General features: G+C 40.2%; 1 non-coding gene across 1 annotated transcript; it reads right to left on the reverse strand.

Annotated features, from left to right (window-relative positions):
- Positions 1-16,308: 16,308 nt before the first annotated feature.
- On the reverse strand, positions 16,309-16,415 carry LOC131822293 (U6 spliceosomal RNA). Its single transcript, XR_009350172.1, has one exon. It is a non-coding gene; the product is annotated as a U6 spliceosomal RNA (small nuclear RNA).
- Positions 16,416-17,929: the final 1,514 nt, after the last annotated feature.

The following is a 17,929-nucleotide window of genomic DNA, read 5'->3' on the forward strand; positions in this document are numbered from 1 at the left end:
TTTGCTCTGGTGCTCAGGCGGACTGGGGGACTAGTCTAGTGCCTTCCTCACAGGAGAGGAGAGGCGACAGGATCCCTACACACCGCCGTGCCCTGGGATGGGGAGCAGTGGTGGACTGTCCTCACTGTCCGGACAACACGTGCCTCCACGAACGCTTCCACATCATGGAGGAGAACGGCTTCTGATGGTCCGTTCTTTCAGGGAGCTAACTCTGCGAGTTCAGCATAGGCGCCTGGTGGCAAGCACATGTCTGCACCAGGGACAGGTGGCCAAGGAGCTGCTGTCCCCTTGGGCCCAGGGGCCCAGGACAGGCCTGCCTTCTGCGGAGAATCCTTCTTCAGAGTGGAACACGCGCTCCTGCCCTAGTCGTCCTCTCGTGTCTCCTTAGCAGCCAGGCTCACATCTCTCCTCAGAGGTAGCGAGTGAAACTTGTCTTGCCACCGAAACGCTGTTCCTGACAGGTCTGGCTCTCCTGCTTCTTGACCGTTTCCGGACAATATCACCAACGGCTCCTTCTCTTGTCCCGGGGCGGCCTTCTGCACCTTCCCCAGACATGCTCCTGGGGAGCGCAGTGACAGACGTGTCCCTTTCCTGAAGGCTCTTTCCAAAGGCGCAACCACTCTTCTCTCTCAGGCATAGGGGATGCCGGGGCAAAGAGGATTTCGCTCCACGCGGGTTTATTACACCGTGCTGTTGAGACCAGCTCAGGCAAGCAGTAGCAGCATCCCACAGCCCCGACTCTGATTTCCCAAAGAATGCTGTGCTTTCCCAGAGGGGATGCCCGGGCAAAGAGGCTTTTGTTGTATGCTGGTTTCTCCCACCGTGCTGCGAAAAGCACAGCATTCTCCACAGCACGTTGTAATAAACCCTCATGGAGCGAAATCCTCTTTGCTCGGGCATCCCTTCTGCCTGAAAGAGAAGCTTGGTTGCGACTGAGGAAACAGCCTTAAGGAAAGGGACACATCTGTCACTGCACTCCCCAGGAGCTTGTCTTGGGAAGGTGCAGCACGATGCCTCGGGAGAAGAGAAGGAGCCGTTGGCCTTGTTCTCGGGAAACAGTCGAGAAGCAGGAGAGTCTCCCTGGTAAGAAAAGCGAGCCGGTGGCAAGACAAGTGTCACCCGCTCTCTGTGCGGAGAGACCGAAACCTGGCTGCTAAAGAGAAACGAGGGGACGACTAGGTCAGTGGCGCTTGCTCCACTGTGAGGAAGGAGTCTGGGTAGAAGGCATGCCTGTCCTGGACCCCTGGGCCCAAGGGGAAAGCAGCACCTTGCCACCTGTGTTTGGTGCAGACATGTGCTTGCCAACAGGCGCTTACGCTGAACTTGCAGAAAGAACTCCCTGAAAGAACGTCTTCCTCCAAGATGTGAAAGCGTTCGCGGATGTACAGGGTGTCCAGGGAAGGTGTGGGGACAGTCCCTCACTGCTCTCCATCCCAGTGCACGGGCAGTGTGCAGAGATCCTGTCGCTTCTCCTCTCCTGTGGGGAAGGTACTGGCGTAGTCCCCGAGTCCGCCTGAGCGCCAGAGCAGGGTAGTGTGCATAGAGTGCCATCCTAGGCCACGCATGCTACTGCAGGGTTGTGGCTGTGTCTGCTTAGTTCAGCCTGGCAGGGTGAACCCAGGGCGTGAACATAGAGCCCGGGAAAGCAAGGCCCAAGAGGCACCAGCTCTTCTGCAGCTCTTCTTCCCTGACGTGACAGAGCGAACGCCAAAAGCCTTGCTGTGGAAGCAGCAGCGAAGTGCGGTTTGCGCCAAGCTGAATACTACTGTGAAAGCATAGCAGTCGTTGGGAAATCAGAGTCGGTTCTGTGGCCTACTTGCCTTAGCCTAGTATTCGCAGCACGGTGGGAGAAACCAGCATACAACAAAAGCCTCTTTGCCCGGGCATCCCCTCTGGGAAAGCACCGCATTCTTTGGGAAATCAGAGTCGGGTCTGTGGGATGCTGCTGTTGCTTGCCTGAGTTAGTCTCCACAGCACGGTGTAATAAACCCGCATGGAGCAAAATCTTCTTTGCCTGGGGATAACCTCTGTCTGAGAGAGAAGCGTCCTTGCTCCTGTGGAAAGACCCTTAAGGAAAGGGACACGTCTGTCACTACGCTCCCCAGCAGCATGACTGGGGAGGTGCAGCACGCTGCCCCGGGAGAAGAGTAGGAGCCGTGGGCCTTGTTTTCGGAAACGGTCTCCAAGTAGGAGATCCTGTCCTGTCAGGAACAGCGGGCGGTTACAAGTGTCACCTGCTCCCTGTGCAGAGAGACGTATGCCTGGCTGTTAAGGAGACACGAGGGGATGACTAGGGCAGGGGCGCGTGCTCCACTGTGAGGCAGAAGTCTGGGCAGAAGGCATGCCTGTCCTGGGCCCCTGAGCCCAAGGGGAAAGCAGCTCCTTGGCCACCTGTCCCTGGTGCAGACATGTGCTTGACACCAGGCGCGTACCCTGAACTCGCAGAAGTAGCTCCCTGAAAGAACGGGCAGTCAGATGTCGTCTTCCTCCAGGAAGTGGAAGCGTTCGCGGAACACGCGGTGTCCGTGGAAGGAGTGGGGTCAGTCCGTCACCGCTCCTCAACCGAGTGCACGGGCGGTGTGTTGAGATCCTGTCGCCTCTCCTCTCCTTTGGAGAAAGCACTGGCCTAGTCCGGGAGTCCGCCTCAGCACAGCATTCTTTGGGAAATCAGAGTCGGGTCTGTGGGATTCTGCTGCTGCTTGCCTGAGCTAGTCTCCAGAGCACCGTGTAATAAACCCGCATGGAGCGAAATCTTCATTTCCCGGGTATCTCCTCTGCTAGAGAGAGAAGCGTGGTTGCTCCTGTGGAAAGACCCTTAAGGAAGGGACACGTCTGTCACTGCGCTCCACAGGAGCATGACTGGGGAGGTACAGCACGCTGCCCCGGGAGAAGGAGCCGTTGGCCTTGTTTTCAGAAACGGTCTCCAAGTAGGAGAGTCGGTCCTGTCAGGAACAGCGGGCGGTGGCAAGACAAGTGTCACCCGCGCCTTGTACGGAGAGACGGAAGCCTGGCTGCTAAGGAGAGTGGAGGGGATGACTAGGGCAGGGGCGTGTGCTCCACTCTGAGGAAGGAGTCTGGGCAGAAGGCATGCCTGTCCTGAGCCTCTGGGCCCAAGGGGCAAGCCGCTCCTTGGCCACCTGTCCCTGGTTCAGACATGTGCTTGCCACCCTGAACTCGCAGAAGTAGCTCCCTGAAAGAACGGGCCGTCAGATGACATCTTCCTCCAGGATGTGGAAGCGTTCGCGGAGGCACGGGGTGTCCGGGGAAAGAGTGAGGTAAGTCCCCCACAGCTCCCCATCCCAGTGCACTGGCGGTGTGCAGGGATCCTGTCCCCTCTCCTCTCCTGTGTCGAAGGCACTGGCCTAGTCCCCGAGTCCGCCTGAGCACCAGAGCAAAAGGCCAAGCGTTGCCTATACCGGGAGATGGTAGTGTGCATAGAGTGCCATCCTAGGCCACGCACGCTGCTGCGGTTTGTGGCTGTGTCTGCTTAGTTCGGCTGGGCAGGTTGAACCCAGGGCGCAAACATAGAGCCCGCGAAAGCAAGGCCCAAGAGGCACCAGCTCTTCCGCAGCTCTTCTTCCCTGATGCGACAGAGCGAACGCCCAAAGCCTTCCTGAGAAAGGAGCGGTGAAGTGCAGTTGGCGGTTCGCCCAAGCCCAAAGCCTCGCCGCGTGCATAGCAGGCTCTGCGAAATCAGAGTCGGTTCTGCTGGCTGCTGTTGCTGCTTGCCTTAACCTTGTATTCACAGCACAGTGGGAGAAACCCACATAGAGCAAAAGCCTCTTTGATCCTGCATCCCCTCTGGGAAAGCACAGCATTCGCTGGTAAATCAGTGTCGGTTCTGTGGGATGCTGATGCTGCTTGCCTTAACATAGTTTCCGAAGCATGGTGGGAGAAACCCGTATGGAGCGAAATCCTCTTAGCCCGGGCATCCCCTCTGCCTGGGAGAGAAGTGTGGTTAAGCCCGAGGAAACAGCCTTAAGGAAAGGGACAGGTCTGTGACTGCACTCCCCAGTAGCATATCTGGGGAAGGCACAGCACACCGCCCTGGGAGGAGAGAAGGAGCCCTTGGCCTTGCTGTCGGGTAACGGTCGTGAAGCAGGAGAGCCTGCCATGGCACGAACAGCGGGCGGGTGGCAAGACAAGTGTCACCACAGTCTTTGATGACACTTTTGAGTCAAGGCTCATCTACTCTACAGATGAGACTACTCTGTAAAAATTTTAAAGGCAATATGTTCAAAGGCAACAACATGAATGAATGTTTGGTGGATTGCTTGGGTTTTCTATTCATGGTATCAGATGAGTTTAAGGGAGCATAATCCAATAAAAATTGTAAACTTAATTTTAAAATATAAGAAAAAAATTTTTAATATCTTTGCTTTTGTGGTTCCTGCAAATGAAACTACAAGAAAGGGCTGAGAACATTTTCTTTTATTCTGTTTGTTTTTCTTCAATTTGGAACTCCTCCTAGGTCTCTGATCTAAGAATGCTTACACAGACTCTGTAGTGCAGAAAGGACAAAATATCATATTACAAAATATTCTATTCCTATCCTTTTGTATACCCAGAACAATAAGTTAATATATGTGCTGCCAAAGGAGCACATCAGAGCAATAAGTTGAATGAAGATCGTACTGGGAATATAAAACAGTTATTCCATAAAATGAGTGGGTTTTGAATGGGACATGAAGGGCGGACTGTTGAGTCAGGAAATATATATATATATATATATATATATATATATATAAAGACTTAATGAAGGTTTAATTAAAGCATAACAACTATGCTGTATTACTGAAATATATTAAAATGATGATATGGAAATACCTTGCCTATTACTTAATATCTCACAGAGTAACATCAAATCACCTATTAATCCTTTCTAGTAACAGCTGTTCCCCTTTGTTTCACTTTACATAACATGTGATGGATTAACATTTGTAGAAATAAGGGGGAAACATGGAAGAAAGTGAACAATTAGAAAGGATCAAAATACAGTAATAAACCAGGTAAATAACCAGTGAATATTTAGTATAATGTAAATATATGCTGTTTCAATGCATGCACTTTATAAACTGAGAATTTTCAGGAGTGACAGCCAATGTAGAAAATCTAGATGGTGTTATAGAAAATTCCATAAAACCCTTTGCATTGGTTTAACAGCCTGGTATAATATTTAGAAACCAGACTGTGTAATTTCTTTGAGAAGTTAAACATAGAAAAACATGGCTGAAATAATGATAAACACTTAACATTTACTTAAATTTTTGTTTATTTTTATCCTTTAAGGCCCATATTGTGTTCATAATGTCCCAAGTATTTGTGGTTGTTAGAGAAAAGTAAATTTGAAAATTTCCATGGGGAGGGGAAATGGTATCTGTTTGTAAAACAAAACAAAACAAAACAAAACAAAATCACAGGGCACCTTTCCTATGGTTGTGAGCTGCCCTTCCCTTACTGCTCAATGCATTTTCATTAACACCCACCTCACAGTCCATAGGCAGCCATCTGTGTTCCCTTCTTTAAGAAATTTTATCCTACAAGTCTTTCCTCATGACACTGTTGCCTATGACATAAATCAAACAGACATTCAACCTCTTGAAATGGAATCAGAAACCCACAAAGCTGACTGCTGTCAGGACTCATAAGGAAGGCAATTAATACATTTATTATTTAGGAGAGGAGTTGTTTGCTTTCCAAAAATCCATGCAGAGTTGGAATGTTATCCAGAGTGTATATCAAAGTAACGAAGCTAAAATGTCTTTTTATCTCAGGTTCACCCATTTGACAATCATTATATTTGCTCCTTGATCTCTGGTTTGGTCAGCTATGCTAGTGTCAGAACACTTAATTTATTCAGTCAATCAACAAAGACCTATTTAGTACTAATTTTTTGTGGGTGGGATGAATAAGACAAATATCTGCCACAATGGAGCATATGATCTAGAGTTTAAAATTCATATTTGAATTACTTACATACCATCACATACATGAATTACATACTTACCACCACAAATGTAAACAACACTTTTAAAATGAAAAAGAAATAGATGAATAGATGATAATGATGTTAAGGAGAAGACCTTAATATTAAAAGCAATAAAATTGATGTATCTATTAGTAGAAATAAAAAATGGTCATATATTAACTAAAGTAAAATTTAGGGGTCCCTGGGTGACTCAATCGGTTAAGCAGCTGCATTTGGCTCAGGTCGTGATCCCAGGGTCCTGGGATTAAGACCTGCATCGGGCTCACTGCTGGGTAATAAGCCTGCCTCTAGATCTTCCTCTGCCTGCCACTCTGCCAACTTGAGCTCTCTCTCTCTCTGTCAAATAAACAAAATCTTAAAAAAATATATAGATATAAAGTAACACTTACTGAAGATTTGGGGACGGTGATGTTATCAAGATGACAACATGGATGCATGGATAGCTCCTTATTTATTGCTAAAGGTAAATGTATAGTCAAAACCAGATTCTTCAATATTGTAATGGTGATATAGAAATCATTTACTAGTCTAGTTTAAAAGTTAAAAAACAAGCTTATTAAAAATAACTATAACTGCAATCATTTGTTATTAAATGTACAATATAAAAATGATCTAAATGTAAAAACATCAATAACCTCTTGTTATAGAAGTATAAATTTTCTGTACACTATTGAAGTTCAGTTGTTTTCAACATAAAATGGAATGTTATAACTAACATATTTTATATAACCTTAATGGTAGGTATAAAAAAATATGTAGTAGATACACAAAAGATTTTGTTAAATAAGTTAAAACATACTGCCACAAAAAGTCATCAGATTACAAAGACAACAATACAGGAAATAAAGAGCAGAGCGTCTAAAAAAGAGCAAACAATTAACAGAAAAACAAAACAGATAAACACTGGGGAAAGAAAAAAATTTAAAAAAAAAAGGGAGGGGAAGGCAAGCCATAATACACTTAACTATAAGTAACAAACTGATTGTTTCTGGAGGGGAGATGGGCAGGGGAATGGGCTAAGTCAGTAATAATTATTAGGAGGTCACTTGTGATGAGCATTGAATGGTATATGTGAATGGCAAATTACTAAATTCTACTCCTGAAACTAATATTACACTATATATTAACTAAAATTTAAATAAATCATGAAATATAAAAAGAATGAAAGGCAATAGTTAAGTCTTTACCTATCAATAATTACTTTAACTGTAAGTGAATGGAATCATCCAGTTGGAAATCATAGAAAGGCTAGAATAGATTAAAAAGACAAACAATAAACACAAGATCCAACAATATGTTGTGTATAAAAGAATACCTTTAGCTTTAAGGACACACATGGGCAGAGAGTAAAGGGATGGAAAAAGATATTCCAAGCTAATGATAACAAAAGAAAACAAGGGTAGCAATAACTATAACAGACAAAATAGGGTTTATATAAGCTAAAAATCACCACAGACATTATACAATAAGAAAAGTGTCATCAATTCATCCATACAGTAACTGTAAATATCATGTACCTAATATTGAGCCACATAAATATATAAAACAAATACTAACAAAACAAAAAGGAGAAATAAATAGCAATACAATAGTATCTGGGGACAATAATACCCCACTGTTACATATGGATAGATCATCCAGACAGAAAATCAATAAGAAAATAGTGAATTTAAACACTATGCCTGGACACCTGGGTGGCTCAGTCAGTTAAGCCTTTGCCTTTGGCTCAGGTCGTGATCCCAGGGTCCTGAGATAGAATTCCCCATTGGGCTCCCTGCTCAGGAGGGAATCTTCTCCCTCTGTCTCTGCCCTTACCCCTTGCTCATTCTCTCTGCCCTGCTCTCTCTCAAACAAACAAACAAACAAAACAAAACAAATCAAACAAACAAGAACTATGTCAAATGAACCTAACATATTTACAGGATATTCCATCCAATAGTATCATTTATTATATTTATTATATTATTCTCAAACACACGTGGAAAATTGTCTAGGATAGATCACATTTTAAACCACAAAACAAGAGTCCCCCCAAAATCAATAATATCGAAAGCATTTCGAGTATATTTCCAGCCAAAATAATATGAAACTAGAAATCAATACAGAAGGAAATTTGGAAAATTTAAAAATACACAGACATACACATTTTTAAACAAACAAAAAATCAAAAAAAGAAGACAAAGTGGGAATAAAAATACATCTTGAGGAAAATAAAAAAATATATACCAAAAAATTATGAGAAGCAGAAAAGCAGTTATAAAAGGAAATTTTATAGCTACAAATATATATAAAAACGATTTCAAATAAAGAACTTAATATAACAGCTCAAAAAATGTACAGAAAGAACAAAGTAAACTTAAAAGTAGCAAAAGGAAGGAAAAACATAAAAATTAGGGCAGAAATAAATGAAATATAGAATTAAAAAACTAGAAAGTTTTTTTAAATGGTAAATAAAATTAGACTTGGTAATGATAAATAAAAAAAGACAGCTAGACTAACTCAGAAAAAAGAGAAGACTCAATAAAATTAGAAATGTAAAAGGAGACATTATAACAGATACCAAGAAATATAAAAGATAACAGACAGTTAAAGGCCAGCAAATCAAAAGTCTAGAGGAAATGGACAAATTCCTAGGCACATACAACCTATTAAGACTGAATCATAAGGACATAAAAAATGTGAACAGACCAATAAGGGGTAAGGAGATTGAATCCGTAATAAAAACCTTCTAACAAATAAAAGTCCAGAATCAGATGATGCCCACAGTGAATTCTACCAAACATTTTAAGAAGAAATTATACAAACACTTTTAAAATCCTTCCCCAAAGTTGAAGTGGTTGAAATGCTCCGAGGCACTTTTCAAATCAGCAACAAAAAGAACTACTGGATCATATCCCTGATAAATAAAAAATGTAAAAATTCTCTACAAAATGCTACAAAACTGAATTCACCAGCACATATCAGTAAATGTGATGCATTATATTAATAGAATTATCAATAAAATCTCATATGATCAATTCAATATATGCAGAAAAGGTATTTGACAAAATTCAACACCCTATCATAATAAAAATACTCACCAAACTGGGTACAGAAAGAATACACATCAACACAATAAAAACCACATATTCCGTGGAAGGATTCAAGATGGCAGAGAAGTAGCAGGCTGAGACGACTTCAGGTAGCAGGAGATCAGCTAGATAGCTTATCTAACAATTGCAAACACCTACAAGTCCAATGGGAGATCAAAGAGAAGGAGAGCAACAATTCTAGAAACAGAAAATTGATCACTTTCTGAAAGGTAGAACGGCGGAAAAGTGAACCCAAAGAAAGGGAAGGTAGACAACGGGGGGAGGGGCCAGCTCCCGGCAAGCTGTGGATCAAAGGAGCACAAAATCAGGACTTTTTATGTTTGATCCACTGAGGGATATCACCCCAGAGGATAAATCAGAGTGAAGCCCAAGTGGGGTCAGCATAGCCCCAGGTCCCTCAGGGTCACAGAAGGACCAGGGGTATCTGAGTGTCACAGAACTCACAGGTATTAGAGTGGGGAAGCCGGCTACAGAGACAAAGCTGAGGAGTGAGCTCTCAACCCAGGGTTACATTGAACCAGGCATAGGCAGGGTGAGCTTGGAGCATGGCCAAGGGCCAGGGAGACAGGACTAATTGAGCTCTTTTCTCCAAGCACGGCCAGAGGCCAGGGAGATGAGAATGACCAAGGACTTTTCTCCAAGTGCGAATGACAGAGTGCTTTTCTCCAAGCACGGCTAGAGGCCGGGAAGATGGGAGTGATTAAGCACTTTTCTCTGAGGGTGCACTGAGGAGCAGGGCCCTGAGTTCTCCACTCCTCTGGGCCGGATTGTAAGACCGCCATTATCATTCCATCATCCAGAACTCTATGGAAAGCCTTCAGGGAACAAAAGCTCACGGATTACTTTGCCCTACTCTAGTTAAGGGCAGGATAAATCCATCTCGGGCAAAGACACTTGAGAATCAATACAAAAGGCTCCTTCCCCAGAAGACCAACAAGAAACCCAGCCAAGATCAACTTCACTTACTAAAGAGAACAGTGGAATTCCAGAGGAGGAGAAAGCAAAACAAGAAATTCATGGCTTTCTCCCAATGATTCTTTAGTCTTGCAGTTATATATTTTTTCTTTTTTCTTCTGCTCATTTTTTTAACTTTTAACCATTCATCTTTTAATGTTTTTTAATGAGATTATTTTTAAAATACCTTACAAAAAATAATAATCTATATTGAACCTTCATTATTATAGTCATATTTTATCCTCCATTGTATCTAACTATATATTTATTTACACATAGGGTTTTTTCTTCTAAATAATTTGGGGTTTAACATTTCCTAATAGACCAAAATATACCCTAAATCTAGCTCCAAGAATGTTCCAGTGTCCAGCCTGAGCAAATTCTCTCCAGTTTATTTTTCTTTATTGTCCCAACCAACTTGCTCTATCAACTTATTTTTTAGAAATTAAATTTTTTAACTCATTTTTATAGGGTTATTCCATTCCGTCATTGTGCCTACCCTTATATGTTTTTCATCCTTTAAAATCCTGGGAGGTAGTTTCTTCTAAGAGACCAAAATACTCCCAAAATTAAGTGAGTGACCCTGGTCTAGTCACAAGTCTAGTATATATATAATGTTTTTTCTTTTGTAATAATTTTTCCTTGTTTTCTTTTTTAAAACCTTTTTTTTCCCCTAGAACTTTTTTTTATCCCCTTTCGTTCTCCCACAACTTGGGGTCTCTTCTGATTTAGTTAAAGCACATTTTCCTGGGGTCTTTACCACCCTTTTAGCATTTCATTTGCTCCTTTATATATTCTCATCTTCTCAAAATGTCAAGGTGGAAAAACTCAACACAAGAAAAAGGACAAGTGGCCAAAGGCTAGGGACCTAATCAAAACAGACATAGGTAATATGACAGAACTAGAGTTCAGAATAACAACTCTCAGGGTTCTAGCTGCGCTCGAAAAAGGCATGGAAGATATTAGAGAAACCCTCTCCAGAGAGATAAAAGCCCTTTCTAGAGAAATAAAAGAACTAAAATCTAACCAAGTTGAAATCAAAAGAGCTATTAATGAGGTGCAATAAAAATGGAAGTTCTTACTGCTAGGATAAATGAGGCAAAAGAATTAGTGATACAGAAGACCAAATGATGGAGAATAAAAAGCTGAGCAAAAGAGAGACAAACAAATACTGGACCATGAGGAGAGAATTTGAGAGATAAGTGAGACCATAAGACGACAAAACATTAGAATAATTGGGATGCCAGAAGAAGAAGAAAGAGAGAGGGGAGCAGAAGGTATATTGGAGAGAAATTTCTAGAGAATTTCCCTAATATGGCAAAGGGAACAAACATCAAAATCCAGGAGATACAAAAAATGACCCTCAAAATCAATAAAAATAGGTCCACACCCCGTAACCTGATTGTAAAATTTACAACTGTTAATGACTAAGAGAAAATCCTGAAAGCATCCTGGGAGAAGAAGTCTGTATTGTACAACAGTAAAAACATTTGATTGGCAGCAGACTTATCCACAGAGACCTGGCAGGCCAGAAAGACCTGGCATGATATCTTCAGAGTGTTAAGTGAGTAAAACATGCAGCCACGAATACTATATACAGCTAGGCTATCATTGAAAATAGAAGGAGAGATTAAAAAGCTACCAGGACAAACAAAACCTGAAAGAATTTGCAAACGCCAAACCAACTCTCCAGGAAATATTGAAAGGAGTCCTCTAAGCAAAGAGAGAGCCTAAAAGTAGTAGATCAGAAAGGAACAGAAACAATATACAGTAACAGTCACATTATAGGCAATACAATGCCACTAAATTCATATCTCTCAATAGTTACCCTGAATGTAAATGGCCTAAAGGCACCAATCAAAAGACACAGGGTATCAGAATGGATAAAAAGCAAAACCCGTCAATATGCTGCCCAAGAAACTCATCATAGACCCGAAGACACCCCCAGATTTAAAGAGAGGGGGTGGAAAACAATGTACCATGCTAATGGACATCAGAAGAAAGTTTGGGTGGCAATCCTTATATCAGATCAATTAGATTTTAAGCCAAAGACTATAATAAGAGATGAGGAAGGACACATTATCATACTCAAAGGGTCTGTCCAACAAGAACACCTAACAATTTTAAATATCTATGACCTTAACATGGGAGCAGCCAACTAAATAAACCAATTAATAACAAAATAAAAGAAACACATTGACAATAATAAAATAATAGTAGGGGAATTTAACACTCCCCTCATTGAAATGGACAGATCATCCAAGCAACAGATCAACAAGGAAAAAGGCCTTAAATGACACACTGGACAAGATGGACATCACAGGTATATTCAACACATTCCATCCCAAAATAACAGATACACATTCTTCTCTAGTGCACATGGAACATTCTCCAGAATAGACCACAGCCTGGGTCATGAATCAGATCTCAACCATTATCAAAAGATTGGGATCATCCCCTGCATATTCTCAGACCACAGTGCTCTGAAACTAAAACTCAATCACAAGAGGAAACTTGGAAAAAACACAAATACATGGAGACTAAACCACATCCTTCTAAAAAATGAATTGGTCAACCAGGAAATTAAAGAAGAATTGAAAGAATTCATGGAAAAAAATGATAATGAAAACAAAAGTGTTCAAGATCTGTGGGATACAGCAAAGGCAGTCCTGAGAGAAAAATATAAAGCTGTACAAGCCTTTCTCAAGAAACAAGAAAGATCTCAAATGCACAACATAATCCTACACCTAAAGGAGTTGGAGAAAGAACAACAAAGAAATCCTAAACCCAGCAAGAGAAGAGGAATAATAAAGATCAGAGCAGAAATCAATGAAATAGAAACCAACAAAACAAAACAAAACACTACCAACAACAAAAAAAAAACAATAGAACAAATTAATGAAACTAGGAGCTGGTTCTTTGAAAGAATTAATAAGATTGATAAACCCCTTTCCAGACTTATCAAGAAGAAAAGAGAAAGGATCCAAATAAATAAAATCATGGATGAAAGAGGAGAGATCACAACCAACACCAAAGAAATACAAACAATTATAAGAACATACTATGAGCAACTCTACGCCAACAAATTCAAAAATCTGGAAGAAATGGGTACATTCCTAGAGACATATAAACTACCACAACTGAACCAGGAAGAAATAGAAAACCTGAACAGAGCCATAACCAGTACGGAGATTGAAACAGTCATCAAAAATCTCCAAACAAACAAAAGCCCCGGGCCAGATGGCTTCCCAGGGGAATTCTACCAAACTTTTAAAGAAGAATTAATTCCTATTCTCCTGAAACGGTTCCCAAAAAATAGAAATGGAAGGAAAACTTCCAAACTCTTTTTTTCCGAGGCCAGCATCACCTTGATCCCCAAACCAGACAAGGATCCCATCAATAAAGAGAACTTCAGACCAATATCCTTGATGAACACAGATGCGAAAATTCTCACCAAAATACTAGCCAATCGGATTCAACAGTACATTAAAAGGATTATTCACCACGACCAAGTGGGATTTATTCCAAGGCTACAAGGTTGGTTCAGCATCTGCAAATCAATCAATGTGATACAACACATTAATAAAAGAAAGAACAAAAACCACATGATATTCTCCATAGATGCTGAAAAAGCATTTGACAAAGTGCAGTATCCTTTCCTGATTAAAACTTTCAAAGTGTAGGGATAGAGGGCACATATTATCAATATTATCAAAGCCATCTATGAAAAACCCACTGCAAATACCATTTTCAATGGAGAAAAACTAAATCCTATTCCGCTGGTGTCAGGAACATGGCAGGGATGTCCGTTATCATGACACTGCTATTGAACATCGTACTAGAAGTCCTAGCCTCAGCAATCAGACAACAAAAAGAAATTAAAGTCATTCAAATTTTTCCAGTTGACAAAAGAGAAGTCAAACTATCACTGTTTGCAGATGATATGATACTGTATGTGGAAAACTTAAAGGACTCCACTCCAAATCTGCTCTAACTTGTATAGGAATTCTGTAAAGTGTCAGGATATAAAATCAATGCACAGAAATTGGTTGCATTTTTTTTATACCAACAAGACAGAAGAAATAGAAAATAAGGAGTGAATCCCATTTACAATTGCACCCCAAACCCTAAGATACCTAGGAATAAACCTAACCAAAGAGACAAAGAATTTATACTCAGAAAACTCTAAAGTGCTCATGAAAGAAATTGAAGAAGACACAAAGAAATGGAAATATGTTCCATGCTCCTGTATTGGAAGAACAAATATTGTGAAAATGTGTATGCTACCTAAAGCAATCTACACATTTAATGCAATCCCTATCAAAATTCCATTCATTTTTTTCAAAGTAATGGGACAAATAATCCTAAAATTTATATGGAACCAGAAAATACCTCGAGTAGCCAGAGGAATATTGAAAAAGAAAGCCAAAGTTGTTGGCATCACAATTCCAGACTTCAAGCTCTATTACAAAGTTGTCATCATCAAGATAGTAGGGAACTGTCACAAAAACAGACATAGATCAATGGAACAGAATAGAGAGCCCAGAAATACACCCTCAACTCTGTGGTCAACTAATCTTCAACAAAACAGGAAGGAATGTCCAATGGAAAAAAGACAGCCTCTTCAACAAAAGGTGTTGGGAAAATTGAACAGCCACATGCAGAAAAATGAAATTGGACCATTTCCTTACACCATACATGAAAATAGACTGGAAATGGATGAAGAAGCATAATGTGAGAAAGGAATCCATCAAAATCCTTGAGGAGAGAACAGGTAGCAACCTCTTTGACCTCAGCAGCAGCAACTTCTTCCTAGGAACATCGCCAAAGGCAAGGGAAGCAAGGGCAAAAATGAACTATTGGGATTTCATCAGATCAAAAAGCTTTTACACAGCAAAGGAAACAGTTAACAAAGCCAAAAGTTAACTGTCAGAATGGGAGAAGATATTTGCAAATGACATACCGGATAAAGGGCCAGTATCCAAAATCTATAAAGAGCTTATCAAACTCAACACCCTAAGACCAAATAATCCAATGAAGAAATGGGCAGTGGACATGAACAGACATTTCTGCAAAGAATATATCCAAATGGCCAACAGACACATGAAAAAATGCTCCACATCACTCGGCATCAGGGAAATACAAATCAAAACCAGAATGAGATACCAACTCACACCTTTCAGAATGGCTAAAATGAACAAGTCAGTCAATGACAGATGCTGGCGAGGATGTGGAGAAAGGGGAACCCTCCTACACTGTACATGGTTATGCAAGCTGGTGCAACCACTCCGGAAAACGGCGTGGAAGTTCCTCAAAACGCTGAAAATAGAACTACCCTATGACCCAGTGATTGTATTACTGGGTATATACCCTAAATATACAAACGTGGAATTCTGAAGGGGCACATAAACCCAAATGTTTATAGCAGCAATGTCCACAATAGTTAAACTATGAAAAGAATCTAAATGTCCTTCCACAGATGAATCAATAAATAAGATGTGGTATATATGTGCAATGGAATACTATGCAGCCATCAAAAGTAATGAAATCCTGCTATTTGTGATGACGTGGATGAATCTAGAGGGTATTATGCTTGGCGAAATAAATCAATCTGAGAAAGACAACTATCATATGATCTCCCTGATATGATGAAGTGGAGATGCAACATAGGCGGTTTGGGGGGTACAAAAAGAAAAATAAACGAAGATGGGATTGGGAGGGAGACAAACCATAAAAGACTGAATCTCACAAAAGAGACTGAGGTTTGTTGGGGGGAGATGTGTTGGGAGAGGATGGTGGGGGTATGGACATTGGGGAGGGTATGTGCTATGGTGAGTGCTGTGAAATGTGTAAACCTGGTGATTCACAGACCTGTATCCCTAGGGATAAAAACGCATTATATGTTTATAAAAAAATTTAAAAAATCCATTAAAAAAAACACATATTGCAATCCCAGAGCTAATCTCATATTCAATCAAAAAAGTTTGATAGTTTTCCCCTTAAAGATCAGAAACAAGACAAGTGTGTCCACTTTCACTACTCTCATTTGACATAGTACTGGATGTCCTAGCCAGAGAAACAAGGAGCACAAAGAAATAAAAGACTCCAAAAAAAAAAGGAAGAAGTAAAATTTTCTTTTTTTGGATAACATGAACTTACATGTAAAAAAATCCTAAAAACTTCACAAAAAACATTTGAATAAACAAATTTAGTAAAGCTGCCAAATACAAGATCAATATATAAAAGACAAGAATTTTTTTGTTTTGTTTTGTTTTTAATATGGAATGCTTCCCAGTTTTTCATGTCATCCTTGTTCAGTGATCACGCTAATCTTCTCTGCATCATTCCAATTTTAGTATATGTGCTGCCAAAGTAAGCACAAGACAGGGGCATTTTAACACTCTAATGATGAACTATCTGAAAAAATAAAGAAAACAATCTAATTCACAATAGTATCAAAAATAATAAAATACTTAGGAAAAGATTTAACTAAGAAGATGAAAGATCTGTACCCCATAAACTATGACATTGATAAAGAAATTGAAGGAGATACAAATGGAAAGATAGCCCATATTTATGAACGGTAAGAATTAACATTGTTAAAATGTCCATACTACCGGAAACCATCTGTAAATTCTATTCCTACCAAAAATCCAAAGTTTGGGGCGCCTGGGTGGCTCAGTGGGTTAAGCCACTGCCTTCGGCTCAGGTCATGATCCCAGGGTCCTGGGATTGGGCCTTGCATCAGGCTCTCTGCTCAGCAGGGAGCCTGCTTCCTCCTCTCTCTCTCTGCCTGCCTCTCTGCCTGCTTGTCATCTCTCTCTGTCAAATAAATAAATTAAAAATATTTTTAAAAAATCCAATATTATTTTTTTACAGTAGTAAGTAAAGAATCCTAAAATATATAAAGGACCATAAAAGACAACAAATAAAGCAGTTCTGAGAAAGAATGAAGAAGAGAAATTGCACTTCTTGATTTGAAATTATATTACAAAGCCCCCATGCTCAAAACAATAAAGTATACTGGCATAAAAACAGACCAATAAAGAAGCAAAACAGAATTGAGAGTCCAGAAATAAATCCTTTCATAGTCACCTAATATTTGACAGGGGCCAACATATGTAATGGGTAAAGATAGTCTGTTCAATAAATGATATTTAAAACTGAAGTTACATAAAACAGTATGAAACTGGAGCCTTATATCACTCATAAATCTTAACTTGAAATAGATTAAAGACTTAAATGTGATGCATGAAACTAAATTTCCTAAAGGAAAACATAGGAAAAATACTCCTTGACATTGGTCTTGCCAATAGTTTTTTGGATACCAGACCAAAAACACAAGCAAAAAAAACCAAAAATAAATAAATGATATTACATCAAACTAAAGTTTCTGCATTGCCAAAAAAAAAAAGAGAGAGAGAGAGACAGAGAATAAAAACACAATCCACAGAATGGAAGAAAATACTTACAAATCTTATATCTGAAAAGAGGTTAATAACCAACAGATACAAATAGAAAAAAATATATAATTTTAAAAATAGCAAAAGGATCTCAATAGACTTTTTTTCAAAAAAGTTATATAAATGACCAACAGGAGCATTAAAAAGGGCTCAACGTAAAAACTCAGGGCAAAGTCATTATGTTGTTGTTGTTTACCTCTGGAAAACACAGCAAGATATTACTATCTATTAGAATATATATTACCAAAAAATTAAAACTAACAAATTTTGGTAAATATTGGGGAAAATGGGGAAGTTATGCACTGTGATAGGGATATAAATTTGTATGGAAAACAGTATGGAGATGATTCATATTATTAAAAGTAAAATTACCATATGATTCAGAAATCCCACTTCTAGGTATATATCTAAAGGAAACGAAGTCACTATTT

The sequence above is a fragment of the Mustela lutreola genome, chromosome X, assembly GCF_030435805.1.
Source record: "Mustela lutreola isolate mMusLut2 chromosome X, mMusLut2.pri, whole genome shotgun sequence".
NCBI classification, from domain to species: domain Eukaryota; kingdom Metazoa; phylum Chordata; class Mammalia; order Carnivora; family Mustelidae; genus Mustela; species Mustela lutreola.